A 17,271-nucleotide genomic window follows, 5' to 3' on the forward strand; every position below is an offset into this window, starting at 1 on the left:
ATATATGTCTATATAGGTATGTGTATGTATATATGTGTATATGTCTGTCTACATAGGTATGTGTATGTATATATGTGTATATGTCTGTCTACATAGGTATGTGTATGTATATATGTGTATATGTCTGTCTACATAGGTATTTGTATATATATATGTGTATATGTCTGTCTATATAGGTATGTGTATGTATATATGTGTATATGTCTGTCTACATAGGTATGTGTATGTATATATGTGTATATGTCTGTCTACATAGGTATGTGTATGTATATATGTGTATATGTCTGTCTATATAGGTATTTGTATATATATGTGTATATGTCTGTCTATATAGGTATGTGTATGTATATATGTGTATATGTCTGTCTATATAGGTATGTGTGTATATATATATATGTGTATATGTATGCATGCGTGTATGGGTATGTATATATGTGTATATGTATGCATGCGTGTATGGGTATGTATATATGTGTATATGTATGCATACGTGTATGGGTATGTATATATGTGTATATGTATGCATACGTGTATGGGTATGTATATATGTGTATATGTATGCATGCGTGTATGGGTATGTATATATGTGTATATGTATGCATGCGTGTATGGGTATGTATATATGTGTATATGTATGCATGCGTGTATGGGTATGTATATATGTGTATATGTATGCATGCGTGTATGGGTATGTATATATGTGTATATGTATGCATGCGTGTATGGGTATGTATATATGTGTATATGTATGCATGCGTGTATGGGTATGTATATATGTGTATATGTATGCATGCGTGTATGGGTATGTATATTTACCCCAAAGATATATGGGGGATTGGAAATGATGCAGACAATTACATTGATGGAAGCAACATTCTTTCCACAGTTTTATGCTGATCTACACCTTTAAAAAAAACGTTTAAAAAGAACAAAAAGTCACAGGTATAAGGACACTACAGCGTCTGACACAATCAACAAATGACTGTTTTTAGATCTTGTCTTGTCATGAATATATATATATATATATATATATATATATATATATATATATATATATATATATATATATATATATATATATATATATATATATATATATATATATATATATATATATATATATATATATATAATGCAGTTCATCCTTTACAACTGTTCATGCACTGGTGCTTTTGGAATACAGCAAATCATTTCACCTGGCTGGTTATATTATTATTATCTTATTATTATGGTTTTTTGTTTCAGTGTGAAGCTGGAACTGAACTTTATTCATTACTATAACACTATTACAAATCTAATCTACAAACATTCAGAAGAACAGGACACTATAATAGGACAGTTTCACAAGGTTAGTCACATACTCAGTTATGGGCACATTCAATTAACATTTTCACTTACAGTGTGTGTGTGTGTGTGTGTGTGTGTGTGTGTGTGTGTGTGTGTGTGTGTGTGTGTGTGTGTGTGTGTCCAGTGTGTGTGTGTGTGTGTGTGTGTGTGTGTGGGTGTGTGTGTGTGTGTCCAGTTTGTCCAGCGTGTGTTATTGTGTGTCCAGTGTGCGAGTGTGTGTGTCCATTGACACAGAGTTACCATGGTTATTATTTCCAGGAATAAACTGGTCCAAACTGGTGTGTGTGTGTTACTCCATGCATTTAAATTGTATTTACATGATCATATTGTGATCAAACATAAAACACATGATTAGAGTGAAACATCATGTCTTTTTTGGCCCCATGAACACCTGACACAGCGACACTGAGGAGTCAACATCATTAACCTTAAACCCTGGATAGAGGGGCTCAGTGAATGGGGTGTAGAATGTGTACAGGTGGGTCAGTGTGGCAGAGGAGACTCTGTAGAAGGACAGAGTGCCGGCAGGCCAGTCCAGATACACTCCTACTCTGTGGGAGCTGGAGGGGGGGACGGCTATGGTAGTGGGATTATTATTGTGCCTGGCAGTGTAACTGTTGTCAGAGCAGAACAGACTCCAGGACTTGTCATTGGATCCAATAACACAGTCATTACCCTCTCCTCTCCTGCTGATTCCTTTATATGTCACTCCAATGTCAGCCAATCCCCCACTCCTCTCTACCTCCCAGTAACAGCGCCCAGTCAGACTGTCTCTACACAGCACTTGCTGCCAGACCTCAAATCTCTCTGGGTGATCAGGATACGGTTGTGTCTCTCTGCTACGTGTCACCTTTCTGTTCTCCTCAGTCAGAGGGAGGAGTCTGTGTGCTGTGTTTGGGTCCAGTTTGAGATCACAGGCATCTGATGGATGAAACCAGACACAATATTAGAAATCATCATCATTCACATTAGAATGTTAACTCACCTTTCACTAATTCATTTAACGTAGATGTTTCTAGGTATCAAAAGGAGAAGTTAAGGTAACTTGAGACTTTTGATTGATCAAATGTTATACTGTATGGTAATATAAAACACACTTATTCCCATTAATTACACACACACACACACACACACACACACACACACACACACACACACACACACACACACACACACACACACACACACATGTCTAGCGTTACACGAACACACCACACACATACACAGACACACACATTGTCAAAGCAACTCTTTCTAAACTTTAGTGTCCCTGATTTCTGCTTCTGTAGAACTACAACTTATATTTAATACGACCAAGTAATGACGGTGGTCTTTGACTTTGACTTATTCTTAGTCAAATTCTTCACAGCAGTCAACACTCACATTTTCTAAGTCCAGGTTTCATTCTGTTCTCTCCACCATGTTCCACACTGTAGCGGAAAGCAGAAGAACAGACAGTCAATAACTGATACACGTGAACGCAAAGCACACACACACACACACACACACACACACACACACACACACACACACACACACACACACACACACACACACACACACACACACACACACACACACACACACACACACACACACTCACAACTATGCCAAAGTGGTGGTAATAATGTTTGTCTTAACTAGCCTGATAACTCAAACATGTCTGATATGAACATTGACATAAACCCTCTACACACTTGAGTTTCTCCAGTCTGCAGTTTGGATCCTCCAGTCCAGCAGAGAGCAGTCTGACTCCTGAGTCTCCTGGGTGATTGTAGCTCAGATCCAGCTCTCTCAGGTGTGAGGGGTTTGATTTCAGAGCTGAGACCAGAGAACAACAGCCTTCCTCTGTGACTAGACAGCCTGACAGCCTGCAAAGAGTCAAATCATATTAAAATCACAGTGCTATTCTTTGGTGGGGAAAATAGTGGCAGTAAATTTCTTCAACATAATAAGATATATCAGAGTCCAGATGGCTTAATTAATTAATGTATCATTTTTAGAAATTACAAAATGATCAAAGCATGGTTTGTAGAGAGAAAATATAAACTCCAAATATTTGAGTAGACTGACCAGACCAGTTTAAACACAGCATCAGTCAAAAGACAGACAGTGAGGTATCAGATTTAGATTGTACTGAGTATACAGTTCACACCATATCTAGTTTGACAGTGAGGTGTCAGATTTAGATTGTACTGAGTATACAGTCCATATCATATCTAGTTTAACAGAGAGGTGTCAGATTTAGATTGTACTGAGTATACAGTCCACATCATATCTAGTTTGACAGTGAGGTGTCAGATTTAGATTGTACTGAGTATACAGTTCACACCATATCTAGTTTGACAGTGAGGTGTCAGATTTAGATTGTACTGAGTATACAGTCCACATCATATCTAATTTGACAGTGAGGTGTCAGATTTAGATTGTACTGAGTATACAGTTCACACCATATCTAGTTTGACAGTGAGGTGTCAGATTTAGATTGTACTGAGTATACAGTTCACACCATATCTAGTTTGACAGTGAGGTGTCAGATTTAGATTGAATTGAGTATACAGTCCACACCATATATAAATTGACAGTGAAGATAACATTTTATATGTGGCTCTATACTCCGGCATTTTGGATTTGAGATCAAATGTTTTATTTGAAGTGACAGTATATAATGTCCTATTAATTTATATAATGTCACCTTTAATTTGAGGGCATTCTTTTATAAATGTCTGTTTCACGTTTAGAAAACTAAAAGCAATTCATCTATCTAGTCCCCCTATCTGAAGAGGTCATAAGTATTCTGACCAATTCACTTATAGTCTATTAAAATAGTCAAAAGATTTGTATTTGGTCTGATATTTTGTCGCAACAATGACCACAACAAGCTTGTGACTCTGCCATGATTAAGAAAGATCATGAATGAATCATTAATAATAAAGAGTGAGAGAGTTACAGAGGCAACAACCAAACATACTAACCTCTCACCATTAACCTCTAATTAAAGGTGACATTCTGTACAGTCACCTAATATTAAACTGTTTTCTCAAATCCAAAATACTGGAGGATAGCAGCAAATTTAAACCTGTAAGCTTCACTGTCCAAACACATGTGATGTGGACTATGTGTGTCTGTGTGATGAGGAATATGCGTGTCTGTGTGATGTGGACTATGTGTGTCTGTATGATGTGGAATATGTGTGTCTGTGTGATGAGGAATATGTGTGTCTGTATGATGTGGAATATGTGTGTCTGTATGATGTGGACTATGTGTGTCTGTATGATGTGGACTATGTGTCTGGTAAACACATGTGATGTGGACTATGTGTCTGGTAAACATCTATGAATTGGACTCTGTGTCTGGTAAACACATGTGATGTGGACTATGTGTCTGGTAAACACATGTGATGTGGACTATGTGTGTCTGTATGATGTGGACTATGTGTGTCTGTATGATGTGGACTATGTGTCTGGTAAACACATGTGATGTGGACTATGTGTTCCTGGTAAACACATGTGGATCTGGTGAACAGTTATCACTTGTTGACCAACTACAGGAATACTGACCTCAGAGTCTCCAGTTTACAGTGGGGATTCCCCAGTCCAGTAGAGAGCAGCTTCACTCCTGAATCCTTCAGGTCATTGTTACTCAGATCCAGCTCTCTCAGGTGTGAGGGGTTTGAGATGAGAGCTGAGACCAGAGAAGCACAGCCTTTGTCCGTGACTCCACAGCCTGACAGCCTGCAAAGAGTCAAATCATATTAAAATCACACTGATATTCTTTGGTGGTGAAAATAGTGTCAGGAAATTTCTTCAACATAATAAGATATATCAGAGTCCAGATGGCTTTCATATCTATTCATAAATGAATGTATCATTTTTAGAAATTACAAAATGATCAAAGTATGGCTTGTAGAGAGAAAAATCTGAAGTCCAAATATTTGAGTAGACTGACCAGACCAGTTTAAAAACAGCATCAGTCAGAAGACAGACAGTGAGGTGTCAGATTTAGATTGTACTGAGTATACAGTCCACACCATATATATATTGACAGTGTAATATATATATATATATATATATATATATTGACAGTCAAATGTGTTATTTAAAGTGGCAGTATTTATTTTTATTGTATCTTTATTTAACCAGGCAAGTCAGTTAAGCACAAATTCTTATTTTCAATGACGGCCTAGGAACAGTGGGTTAACTGCCTGTTCAGGGGCAGAACGACAGATTTGTACCTTGTCAGCTCGGGGATTTGAACTTGCAACCTTCCGGTTACTAGTCAAGCGTTAATGTCCTATTTATTTATATAACGTCACACAGTGGTGGGCCGTCAGGGCCAGCAAGACCTTCTCTGCTGGCCTAAACATCATCAGAATATATATATTTTTTAAATATATTTTCCCACAAATATGTATTAAATTATTCCCCAGAGTAAGAGTTACACTCTTCATTTCATAGCGTTCTTCTTGGTTGCACTGCTTCCAGCCCCAGGTTGAGATTTGGAGGGCTGGTCTTTATGTTAGATATTTTATCCAATCATATTCAGCCATCATGTGTTGCCAGGGGTCTAAAATCTGCCCTCAGGCCTTCAGAATCAACAGTGTGGGCGCTTGTAGCTTAAAGTGAATGGAAATTAAAATTTAGTGTCAACCAATCAGCTTTAGAGTTGGCTATTGTACGCCTGCTGGCTGGCTCCAGTGTTACACAGGAGCCAGCTAGCAGGCGTAGTGCTGCACCTCTTTTGATTGGATTACCAATATTGAGAGGCAGGTCCTATATGGGCAGGTCTCAGAACTAGGAAACTGAAATTGATAAACTAATTAATTTGCGTACTACTAAGCTGTTTTTTCAACCCACAATGGCGGAAGGAGAAGATATCGATTTGGTTGAGGATATAATTATAACGCCATTCTCAAGACAAACTTTTCAAGAAAAGTTAGACATTGTCAGGAGAGGTAGACGCCGACGCTACAAAGCCGACGCTACAAAGACAGGCTCTGAGAAGCACTGCAAACTGTACTGCTGGGAATGTCTATTATTTGCAAGTGATCGATTTGGTGTTTGGAGCCACACTGGCTTTGCAAACCTGAGTTGTCTAACCAAGGCAGCAACGAGACACCAAAGTACGGCTGGGACTTACAAACAATGGTGCTTTTGAAAACTTTTGGGGACACCGAGTGGATCTACAGCTCAACGAACAAGCGCGCAGGGCAACGAAGCTGCACAATGAAAATGTATTGTACTCTTCCCCTGCAATTCTCTGAATAAAAATGTACATTTCAAGGTGACGCAACGCCTGGTTATACTGCGTTTCTGTCTAAATGTATAGTGTCTAGAGCCATGGCATCATAATGATAGTAATAAGAGGTGGATTAATTTGGGTGGGACTGTGTAGGACTTCACTGAAGGCCCGGGCCCCAGAACCACGGCACGCTACTGATGTCACCTTTAATTTGAGGGCATTCTTTTATAAATGTCTGTTTCACGTTTAGAAAACTAAAAGCAAGTCATCTATCTAGTCCCCCTATCTGAAGAGGTCATAAGTATTCTGACCAATTCACTTATAGTCTATTAAAATAGTCAAAAGATTTGTATTTGGTCTGATATTCTGTCACAACAATGACCACAACAAGCTTGTGACTGCCATGATTAAGAAAGATCATGAATGAATCATTAATAATAAAGAGTGAGAGAGTTACAGAGGCAACAACCAAACATACTAACCTCTCACCATTAACCTCTAATTAAAGGTGACGTTCTGTACAGTCACCTAATATTAAACTGTTTTCTCAAATCCAAAATACTGGAGCATAGCAGCAAATTTAAACCTGTAAGCTTCACTGTCCAAACACATATGATGTGGACTATGTGTGTCTGTGTGATGAGGAATATGTGTGTCTGTGTGATGTGGACTATGTGTGTCTGTGTGATGTGGAATATGTGTGTCTGTATGATGTGGACTATGTGTCTGGTAAACACATGTGATGTGGACTATGTGTGTCTGTATGATGTGGACTATGTGTGTCTGTATGATGTGGACTATGTGTGTCTGTATGATGTGGACTATGTGTGTCTGTATGATGTGGACTATGTGTGTCTGTGTGATGTGGACTATGTGCCTGGTAAACACATGTGATGTGGACTATGTGTGTCTGTATGATGTGGAATATGTGTGTCTGTATGATGTGGACTATGTGTGTCTGTATGATGTGGACTATGTGTCTGGTAAACACATGTGATGTGGACTATGTGTCTGGTAAACATCTCTGAATTGGACTCTGTGTCTGGTAAACACATGTGATGTGGACTATGTGTCTGGTAAACACATGTGATGTGGACTATGTGTGTCTGTATGATGTGGACTATGTGTGTCTGTATGATGTGGACTATGTGTCTGGTAAACACATGTGATGTGGACTATGTGCCTGGTAAACACATGTGATGTGGACTATGTGTCTGGTAAACATATATGATGTGGACTATGTGTCTGGTAAACACATGTGATGTGGACTATGTGTTCCTGGTAAACACATGTGGATCTGGTGAACAGTTATCACTTGTTGACCAACTACAGGAATACTGACCTCAGAGTCTCCAGTTTACAGTGGGGATTCCCCAGTCCAGTAGAGAGCAGCTTCACTCCTGAATCCTTCAGGTCATTGTTACTCAGATCCAGCTCTCTCAGGTGTGAGGGGTTTGACTTCAGAGCTGAGACCAGAGAAGCACAGCCTTTGTCCGTGACTCCACAGCCTGACAGCCTGCAAAGAGTCAAATCATATTAAAATCACACTGATATTCTTTGGTGGTGAAAATAGTGTCAGGAAATTTCTTCAACATAATAAGATATATCAGAGTCCAGATGGCTTTCATATCTATTCATAAATGAATGTATCATTTTTAGAAATTACAAAATGATCAAAGTATGGCTTGTAGAGAGAAAAATCTGAAGTCCAAATATTTGAGTAGACTGACCAGACCAGTTTAAAAACAGCATCAGTCAAAAGACAGACAGTGAGGTGTCAGATTTAGATTGTACTGAGTATACAGTCCACACCATATATATATTGACAGTGTAATATATATATATATATATATATATATTGACAGTCAAATGTGTTATTTAAAGTGGCAGTATTTATTTTTATTGTATCTTTATTTATCTAGGCAAGTCAGTTAAGCACAAATTCTTATTTTCAATGACGGCCTAGGAACAGTGGGTTAACTGCCTGTTCAGGGGCAGAACGACAGATTTGTACCTTGTCAGCTCGGGGATTTGAACTTGCAACCTTCCGGTTACTAGTCAAGCGTTAATGTCCTATTTATTTATATAACGTCACACAGTGGTGGGCCGTCAGGGCCAGCAAGACCTTCTCTGCTGGCCTAAACATCATCAGAATATATATATTTTTTAAATATATTTTCCCACAAATATGTATTAAATTATTCCCCAGAGTAAGAGTTACACTCTTCATTTCATAGCGTTCCTCTTGGTTGCACTGCTTCCAGCCCCAGGTTGAGACTTGGAGGGCTGGTCTTTATGTTAGATATTTTATCCAATCATATTCAGCCATCATGTGTTGCCAGGGGTCTAAAATCTGCCCTCAGGCCTTCAGAATCAACAGTGCGGGCGCTTGTAGCTTAAAGTGAATGGAAATTAAAATTTAGTGTCAACCAATCAGCTTTAGAGTTGGCTATTGTACGCCTGCTGGCTGGCTCCAGTGTTACACAGGAGCCAGCTAGCAGGCGTAGTGCCTGCACGTCTTTTGATTGGATTACCAATATTGAGAGGCAGGTCCTATATGGGCAGGTCTCAGAACTAGGAAACTGAAATTGATAAACTAATTAATTTGCGTACTACTAAGCTGTTTTTTCAACCCACAATGGCAGAAGGAGAAGATATCGATTTGGTTGAGGATATAATTATAACGCCATTCTCAAGACAAACTTTTCAAGAAAAGTTAGACATTGTCAGGAGAGGTAGACGCCGACGCTACAAACCCGACGCTACAAAGACAGGCTCCGAGAAGCACTGCAAACTGTACTGCTGGGAATGTCTATTATTTGCAAGTGATCGATTTGGTGTTTGGAGCCACACTGGCTTTGCAAACCTGAGTTGTCTAACCAAGGCAGCAACGAGACACCAAAGTACGGCTGGGCACTTACAAACAATGGTGCTTTTGAAAACTTTTGGGGACACCCGAGTGGATCTACAGCTCAACGAACAAGCGCGCAGGGCAACGAAGCTGCACAATGAAAATGTATTGTACTCTTCCCCTGCAATTCTCTGAATAAAAATGTCAATTTCAAGGTGACACAACGCCTGGTTACACTGCGTTTCTGTCTAAATGTATAGTGTCTAGAGCCATGGCATCATAATGATGGTAATAAGAGGTGGATTAATTTGTATGGGACTGTGTAGGACTTCACTGAACGCCCAGGCCCCAGAACCACGGCACGCTACTGATGTCACCTTTAATTTGAGGGCATTCTTTTATACATGTCTGTTTCATGTTTAGAAAACTAAAAGCAATTCATCTATCTAGTCCCCCTATCTGAAGAGGTCATAAGTATTCTGACCAATTCACTTATAGTCTATTAAAATAGTCAAAAGATTTGTATTTGGTCTGATATTCTGTCGCAACAATGACCACAACAAGCTTGTGACTGCCATGATTAAGAAAGATCATGAATGAATCATTAATAATAAAGAGTGAGAGAGTTACAGAGGCAACAACCAAACATACTAACCTCTCACCATTAACCTCTAATTAAAGGTGACGTTCTGTACTGTCACCTAATATTAAACTGTTTTCTCAAATCCAAAATACTGGAGCATAGCAGCAAATTTAAACCTGTAAGCTTCACTGTCCAAACATGTGATGTGGACTATGTGTCTGGTAAACACATGTGATGTGGACTATGTGTCTGGTAAACACATGTGATGTGGACCATGTGTCTGGTAAACACATGTGGATCTGGTGAACAGTTATCACTTGTTGACCAACTACAGGAATTCTGACCTCAGAGTCTCCAGTTTACAGTGGGGATTTCCCAGTCCAGCAGAGAGGAGCTTCACTCCTGAATCCTTCAGGTCATTGTTACTCAAATCCAGCTCTCTCAGGTGTGAGGGTTTGACTTCAGAGCTGAGACCAGAGAAGCACAGCCTTTGTCCATGACTCCACAGCCCGACAGTCTGACAGAGAGATCATCATGATTTCACAAACACACTGTTCATTTAACACCAGCAGTGTAGAAGGACAATGGCATATGCATTTAGTTTATTCTCTCAAACAACATATAGATTCATCTTTAATCTCCTAGAAATATATGGTCACGTTGTTGTAATATTTGTGTTGTGGAGAAATGACCAGGCAGGAGACGGGAGTACAGTTAGTTTTCGTTTAGTCAAAACCCCTCGCGCTCTACAGTTCCCTCGTGCTCTACAGTTCCCTCGTGCTCTACAATTACCTCGCGCTCTCGCGCTCTACAGTTCCCTCGCGCTCTACAGTTCCCTCGCGCTCTACAGTTCCCTCGCGCTCTACAGTTCCCTCGCGCTCTACAGTTCCTCGCGCTCTACAGTTACCTCGCGCTCTACAGTTACCTCGCGCTCTACAGTTCCCTCGTGCTCTACAGTTACCTCGCGCTCTCGCGCTCTACAGTTCCCTCGCGCTCTACAGTTCCCTCGCGCTCTACAGTTCCCTCGCGCTCTACAGTTCCCTCACGCTCTACAGTTCCCTCACGCTCTACAGTTACCTCGCGCTCTACAGTTACCTCGCGCTCTACAGTTACCTCGCGCTCTACAGTTACCTCGCGCTCTACAGTTCCCTCGTGCTCTACAGTTACCTCGCGCTCGCGCTCTACAGTTCCCTCGCGCTCTACAGTTCCCTCGTGCTCTACAGTTCCCTCGCGCTCTACAGTTCCCTCACGCTCTACAGTTCCCTCACGCTCTACAGTTCCCTCGCGCTCTACAGTTCCCTCGCGCTCTACAGTTACCTCGCGCTCTACAGTTCCCTCGTGCTCTACAGTTACCTCGCGCTCTACAGTTACCTCGCGCTCTACAGTTCCCTCGTGCTCTACAGTTACCTCGCTCTACAGTTACCTCGCGCTCTACAGTTCCCTCGTGCTCTACAGTTACCTCGCTCTACAGTTACCTCGCGCTCTACAGTTCCCTCGCGCTCTACAGTTCCCTCGCGCTCTACAGTTCCCTCGCGCTCTACAGTTCCCTCGCGCTCTACAGTTCCCTCGCGCTCTACAGTTCCCTCGCGCTCTACAGTTCCCTCGTGCTCTACAGTTCCCTCGTGCTCTACAGTTCCCGGCACCCTGGGCGCATGTGCATTTCCTATTAGGTGTAGTAACGTAACACTGCCATAATGCATTACAGCTTAGTAACAGCACAGTAACTAATATAAACAGATGTAGATCCCAGATACTACAATTGTTATACTAATGTGAACAGCAATGCACTGAGTATATCTGTTTTTCAAAAATTCATATTTTTCTCTAAAGTGAATATTTCTTCCTGATGATTAGCACTTAAATGTATTTGTATTTACTCACAGAGCAGCTCTGGAGGCTTTGACCACTGGCAGCAGCCTCAGAAGACCTTCCTCTGATCTGGAGTATTTCTTCAGGTCAAACACATCCAGCTCCTTTTCTGAAGTCAGCAACACAAAGACCAGAGCTGACCACTGTGCAGGTGACAGTTTGGCTTCTGACAGACTTCCTGATCTCAGGTAGCTTTGGATCTCCTCCACTAGAGAATGGTCATTCAGTTCATTCAGACAGTGGAACAGATTGATGCACCTCTCTGGAGAAGGATTCTCCCTGATCTTCTCCTTGATGTACTTGACTGTTTCTTCATGACTCTGTGAGCTGCTTCTTGTCATTGTCAGTAGACCTCGTAAGTGCTTCTGATTGGACTCCAGTGAGAGGCCCAGGAGGAAGCGGAGGAAAAGGTCCAGGTTTCCTGTCTCACTTTGTAAGGCTTCATCCACAGCACTCTTGTAGAAAGTAACTCCAGGCTTATTTCTGAACAGCGCAAAAAGGTTCCTGGATGTTGATTGAGGTTTGGTCATAAGATTCTCATTGTTGTTGCTGAATGAAAGGAACACATATACAGCCGCCAAAAACTCCTGAATGCTCAGATGCACGAAGCAGTACACCTTGTCCTGGTACAGCCCACATTCCTCTTTAAAGAGCTGTGTGCACAATCCTGAGTACAATGAGGCTTCATTAACATCAATGCCAGACTCTTTCAGGTCTTCTTCATAGAAAATCAGATTGCCGTTCACAAGCTGTTGAAAAGCCAGTTTTCCCAGTGACAGAATGCTCTCTTTATTCCAGTCGGGACCTGTCTCTTCTTTCCCAAGATACTTTTCATTCTGATGTTTGGTATGAAACACCACAAGGTGTGTGTACATCTCAGTCAGAGTCTTTGGCACCTCTTCTCTCTTATGTTTCAGTATGTCTTCAAGGACTGTTGCAGAAATCCAACAGAAGACTGGAATGTGGCACATGATGTGGAGGCTCCTTGATGTCTTTATGTGTGAGATGATTCTGCTGGCCAGGTCCTCATCACTGAATCTCTTCCTGAAGTACTCCTCCTTCTGTGGGTCATTGAACCCTCGTACCTCTGTCACCTGGTCAACACACTCTGAAGGAATCTTATTGGCTGCTGCAGGTCGGGTAGTTATCCAGAGGCGAGCAGAGGGAAGCAGATTTCCCTTGATGAGATTTGTCAGCAAAACATCCACTGAGGTTGACTCTGTGACGTCACAACAGATCTTGTTCTTCTGGAAGTCTAGGGGCAGTCGGCACTCATCCAGACCATCAAAGATGAACAGAACTTTGTACTTGTCATAGTTGGAAATTCGTGATTCTTTGGTTTCCATTGAGAAGTGATTGAGAAGTTCAATCAAAGTGTGTTTTTCCCCTTTCATCAAATTCAGCTCCCGAAAAGGGAATGAAAATACAAATTGGACATCCTGATTTGCTTTTCCTTCAGCCCAGTCCAGAATGAACTTCTGCACAGAGACTGTTTTTCCAATGCCAGCGACTCCCTTTGTCAGCACAGTTCTGATAAGTTTGTCTTGTCCAGTTAAGGGTTTGAAGATGTCGTTACATTTGATTGCAGTCTCTGGTCTTGCTTGTTTCCTGGTTGTTGTCTCAATCTGTCTCAGCTCATGTTCATTATTGACCTCTCCTGTTCCACCCTCTGTGATGTAGAGCTCTGTGTAGATCTTATTGAGAAGTGTTGGGTTTCCTTGTTTAGCGATCCCCTCAAATACACATTGAAACTTCTTCTTTAGATTAGATTTGAGTTCACGTTGGCAAATCACAGCAAGTTCATCTGAATGAAGAAATAACACAGATGATATTAATATTACATCTGTTTTAATGCATACAGTGTTGTTGGACTGTTATAAAGTTCTACATTATAATCATGTTGTTTTCCCTTAAACGCCCGTATAAATGTGTACATGATTTCATAATGCATTACACACTAGAGTGACTGATTATATTATTATTATTATTATTATTTTTGATGGTATCATTAATGTTGTGTAACGTCTTCCTTCCTTCCTCTTCTGAGGAGGAGTAGCAAGGATCGGACCAATACGCAGCGTGGTAAGTGTTCATCTTGGTTTTTAATAAGAACACTGAACAAAACAATAAACGACAACGTGAAAAAAAAAAAACCTAAACAGTTCCGTGTGGAAACAAACAATGGCACGGAAAATAAACACCCACGAAACACAAAAGGAAAGGTATGATTCTCAATCAGAGACAACTAACGACACCTGCCTCTGATTGAGAACCATACCAGGCCAAACACATAAATACTACATAGAAAACGGAACATAGACAACGCACCCAACTCACGCCCTGACCATACTAAAACAAAGACATAACAAAAGAACTAAGGTCAGAATCTCTCTCTCGCTGCTGCTGCTGCTACTTGATGAGGTCACTAAGTGTTGTATTAAGGCATCTACAATATCATTGAATTCAAAGCTATTTTAGCTGTACTTGAGCTACAACTTTTAAATGTTTGTTATAAAACAGCATTCAACATGAGGCAGACAGCTCTTACTTTTCTCCAGTGTGTCAGCAAGCTCCTTCTGGTTCATTTTCCTCAGGACGTGCAGTGTAATCTTCAGAGCCCCTCTCTGGCACTGCTCTCATGCTTCTCATCTTCAGCATCCACTTCCTTATCCTGCTTATGTCTCTCAAAGCCTTCTGGGAGTTCTGGACGAAGAATCTTCTTGAACATCTTCAGCTCGTTCTTTACAAATGTCATAATATTATCTTCAAGCAACTGAAATAAATAAAGTAAATAATTTAAGCAAGAGAAGAAACACTTTCTCATCAACACATTAATGAATGATTGACAGATCAACCTTACTTGAGGTAAACAAAAACAAATGTACATAACAGGACAACATACACTGAATATAGAGGCCAGGTCTGTTTGAAGACTCTGGGAAGACTGACCACTGACAATCTTTGACTCTGATCTCTCTTGTTGGTTTCTGTGGACAAAACATGATACACATGATACATGTTTAATATTGTTTTAGGACTGTGAAAATTGAAAAAAAGCATTAGCCTATGGATTATGAAAACAACAAAAATAAATGGTAAAATGGGAGAGGAGAAATGACTAGAGACAGTGTTGTTTAACTCACTGACCATGATCCTTGAGTTCTTCTTACCTTTGTTCAGTAGAAAAGTCTCCCTCTCTAAACCGTATAGGTGTACCCATAGACCGGTCACTCTTCATGGACAGACCGCTGGGTACAGGGGAGGCTGGTCTCTCCTGCTTGATTGGACTTCAACACAACAGAGACAAATATTATGTCTCTCATCTACTCTGAGCTCAGATGGGGAAACATAAGAAAAGTTTCATTCCAAAATGCTATATCCACTTTCAGAAATGTTGGTAAATTAGCTTTTATTGTTTAAGAAATTATGAAAGAATTGGGTGTGTTTTTTAACGATCAAATTATGGCATGGGGCTGTTCAATGACAGACATGTGTTTGTTTAAAATCTATCACTTGGTTTCATTTCAGAAAGACAAATAATCATGTTTTTTTATGCTAAATACTATGTATCTGCATCAGTCTCAGAGAAATCAGTAGTACTGCTAGGTTTTACACAGTAATAATATATATCTGCCTCACTCTCAGAGAAATCAGTAGTACTGCCAGGTTCTACACAGTAATAATATATATCTGCCTCTGTCAGAGTCGTGTGTATAGGTGGCAGGGAAGTCAGGCGCAGGAGAGTCAAAATGAAGTGTAAATGGAGTATTTTAATAAATGTCAACGGAACATGCTCCATAACACTAAAACGTACAGACATGAAAGACATGGGTACGAGGACCCGTCGCGCACCAACACAACAAAATAACAACACTGACAATTAAACAATCTCTGACAAAGACATGAGGGGAAACAGAGGGTTAAATACACAACAGGTAATGAATGGGATTGAAAACAGGTGTGTGGGAAGACAAGACAAAACCAATGGAAAATGAAAAAAGGATCAATGATGGCGAAAAGACTGGTGACGTCGAACACCGAGCACCGCCCGAACAAGGAGAGGCAACGACTTCGGCAGAAGTCGTGACAGCCTCAGTCTCAGAGAAATCAGTAGTACTGCCAGGTTTTACACAGTAATAATATATATCTGCCTCAGTCTCAGAGAAATCAGTAGTACTGCCAGGTTTTACACAGTAATAATATATATCTGCCTCAGTCTCAGAGAAATCAGTAGTACTGCCAGGTTTTACACAGTAATAATATATATCTGCCTCAGTCTCAGAGAAATCAGTAGTACTGCCAGGTTTTACACAGTAATAATATATATCTGCCTCAGTCTCAGAGAAATCAGTAGTACTGCCAGGTTTTAGTCTCAGAGAAATCAGTAATAATATATATCTGCCTCAGTCTCAGAGAAATCAGTAGTACTGCCAGGTTTTACACAGTAATAATATATATCTGCCTCAGTCTCAGAGAAATCAGTAGTACTGCCAGGTTTTACACAGTAATAATATATATCTGCCTCAGTCTCAGAGAAATCAGTAGTACTGCCAGGTTTTACACAGTAATAATATATATCTGCCTCAGTCTCAGAGAAATCAGTAGTACTGCCAGGTTTTACACAGTAATAATATATATCTGCCTCAGTCTCAGAGAAATCAGTAGTACTGCCAGGTTTTACACAGTAATAATATATATCTGCCTCAGTCTCAGAGAAATCAGTAGTACTGCCAGGTTTTACACAGTAATAATATATATCTGCCTCAGTCTCAGAGAAATCAGTAGTACTGCCAGGTTTTACACAGTAATAATATATATCTGCCTCAGTCTCAGAGAAATCAGTAGTACTGCCAGGTTTTACACAGTAATAATATATATCTGCCTCAGTCTCAGAGAAATCAGTAGTACTGCCAGGTTTTACACAGTAATAATATATATCTGCCTCAGTCTCAGAGAAATCAGTAGTACTGCCAGGTTTTACACAGTAATAATATATATCTGCCTCAGTCTCAGAGAAATCAGTAGTACTGCCAGGTTTTACACAGTAATAATATATATCTGCCTCAGTCTCAGAGAAATCAGTAGTACTGCCAGGTTTTACACAGTAATAATATATATCTGCCTCAGTCTCAGAGAAATCAGTAGTACTGCCAGGTTTTACACAGTAATAATATATATCTGCCTCAGTCTCAGAGAAATCAGTAGTACTGCCAGGTTTTACACAGTAATAATATATATCTGCCTCAGTCTCAGAGAAATCAGTAGTACTGCCAGGTTTTACACAGTAATAATATATATCTGCCTCAGTCTCAGAGAAATCAGTAGTACTGCCAGGTTTTTTTATCTGCCTCAGTCTCAGAGAAACAGTAGTAATAATATA

General features: G+C 40.3%; 1 pseudogene; it reads right to left on the minus strand.

Moving 5' to 3' along the window:
• Positions 1–1,374: 1,374 nt before the first annotated feature.
• LOC135532086 (NACHT, LRR and PYD domains-containing protein 12-like) overlaps positions 1,375–17,271 on the minus strand; it is a 31,140-nt pseudogene continuing 15,243 nt past the window's right edge.

Source organism: Oncorhynchus masou, unplaced genomic scaffold, assembly GCF_036934945.1.
Source record: "Oncorhynchus masou masou isolate Uvic2021 unplaced genomic scaffold, UVic_Omas_1.1 unplaced_scaffold_1715, whole genome shotgun sequence".
In the NCBI taxonomy this organism is placed as follows: Eukaryota; Metazoa; Chordata; class Actinopteri; order Salmoniformes; family Salmonidae; genus Oncorhynchus; species Oncorhynchus masou.